The sequence below is a fragment of the Clupea harengus genome, chromosome 14 (assembly GCF_900700415.2).
Source record: "Clupea harengus chromosome 14, Ch_v2.0.2, whole genome shotgun sequence".
Lineage (NCBI taxonomy): Eukaryota > Metazoa > Chordata > Actinopteri > Clupeiformes > Clupeidae > Clupea > Clupea harengus.
In genome coordinates, this window is record NC_045165.1 from 2,479,635 (window position 1) to 2,482,134 (window position 2,500).

A 2,500-nucleotide genomic window follows, 5' to 3' on the forward strand; every position below is an offset into this window, starting at 1 on the left:
TAGTTGTTGTAACACAGCCATCACAGCACACAGAGAGTGTGTGTAGTTGTTGTAACACAGCCATCACAGCACAGAGAGTGTGTGTGGTTGTTTTAACACAGCCATCACAGCACACAGAGAGTGTGTGTGGTTGTTTTAACACAGCCACCACAGCACACAGAGAGTGTGTGTGGTTGTTTTAACACAGCCATCACAGCACAGAGAAAAGCTCCATGGACCGGAGCGGCGCAGTCCACACCAATGACTGCTTCAGCTGTAATTGCTGTTTGATTCTGCTGAATACTGTGGCTTAGTAGGAACAGGAAGACAGATAAGCACGCGCTAATACGCCAGTCGCTCTTCATTTTCACTGTGAAATTCAGAATCAACATTGTTATTTAAAGAGGGAAATAATTACTTTGTTGTTACATAAACTCAATCTGTGGCTGTTTTTTTTTTTTCCTCTCTCTCTCTCTCTCTCTCTCTCTCTCTCTCTCATTCTTCTTTTGGGATTCCGGGAAAAACTTTCAAACTGTGGCAGTGTTTGAATTGGAGTCCAATTAACTTGTTACCCGCAGCCATTTAGTGGGCGATAGCGAGAGCATACTAATTAAGCCCCAGCCCCTGCGTTTACACAGAGGAGGGCCTAGCCAATTGCTCGGTGGTGATGATGAAAGCAATCATGAAAGATGATTTCGTTTCGAGTGTCCACGAGACCAGCGACGATCTCTCCCCTCCAATACTCGAGTGCCAAAACACACCGCCATTTTCCCCTCATTGACAAACACATTCTGGGGAGGGTGGGGGGGGGGAGTTAGTTTGATAATTATAACTAAAAGTGGTGTCATGGCCAATTAATACCCCCTGATAGCGAGCCCATTAGTTGCCTCCATTAGCGACTTCAACAACTCTAATGGGATTACCACCATGGGACTCTAATTGGGCGTAGCACAGGAGAGCGCTAGGCGCTAGGCGCTAGGTTTGTCCCTCTCCCTCTCTATCTAATGATGAAATTAATGAGCATTTTATGAAACGCTGCCTCATGAAAGAGTATTTAGTTACTGTAAAGGCTGTCACAAATGATGCCCAGTTTCAACCACCCACCCACCCACCCACCCACCCACCCACACACACTCACACACACACACTCACTTGCGCAGACTTATGCGTTAGCTCGTGCACACACACTCACATACACACTTGCACAAATTCCCCCCCACATACACATACACAAATAAGCTGTGCAGACACACACACACACACACACACACACACACACACACATACACACACACACACACACACACACACACACACACACACCACACACACACACACACTTCCCCTACATTGTTGCTATCAGTGGAATCAGCAGGAGTGGGCGTTGAGCTCTCTATAAAGAGCTGTTGGGCCCAGGGGCATGATTAGTAAAATCAGCACCACGGCCAGTTCCCAGCACATGTAAAACACACACACACACACACTTACTTAAAACACACACACAAACCCACACACTCAGACACACACACACTTAAAACACAAACACACACACATACACACACACACACACAAACCCACACACTCAGACACACACACACTTAAAACACAAACACACACACATACACACACACACACACACACACACACAGTTAAAACACACACGCACACGCACACACACACACACACACACACACACACACACACACCACACGCACAGACACACGCAACACAGACACACGCACACACACACACACACACACGTTAACTAGCACAAGAGACAAGAGTGGCCAATACTTAAAGCACACATGTTGATTAGCTGTTGAAGAGCTCTGCATTTATACTCATGCAAGTGTTCCACACACATTTAAAATATAAATATGCACATTTACAACATAAATATACACATTTAAAATACAAATATAAACATTTTAAATAGGAATATGCACATTTACACATGAATATAAACATTTTAAATATAAATATACACATTTTAAATATGAATATGCACATTTACAACATAAATATACACATTTAAAATACAAATATAAACATTTGAAATATGAATATGCACATTTACAACATGAATATAAACATTTTAAATATAAATATACACATTTTAAATATAATATACACTGTCGCTAATGTAATAGCTCCAAACAAACATCTTCTCGTAACAACAGCAGACAACAACAACACTTTTTACATACACTCTACAACACAGCTACTACACACACATGTTAACTACCACAACTGCTGCTAGCTGAGATATTGAAATCCATGAGAATGATCAGAAGAGGCAGAAACATACACGTTGAGATATCTACAGGACAGATTTGACCAGCTGAAGCTGAAGACTCATGGGTACATCACTCCATTCTCCTCTCTTCGCTCCGCATCCAACACTGGGAATCGGGCTGGGAAAGGGTCTGATAAGTGGGTCAAATGATTCAACCCACAGGCGGGAGTCTTTGCTTTGCGGGGATCCCTTGGTCTTCCTCACACACATACACACACACACACA

At 43.0% G+C, this 2,500-nt stretch overlaps 1 protein-coding gene across 1 annotated transcript in view; it reads left to right on the forward strand.

The window, feature by feature from the left end:
• ush2a (Usher syndrome 2A (autosomal recessive, mild)) overlaps window positions 1-2,500 on the forward strand; it is a 108,178-nt gene that overhangs the window by 80,510 nt on the left and 25,168 nt on the right. The window lies entirely within an intron of this gene.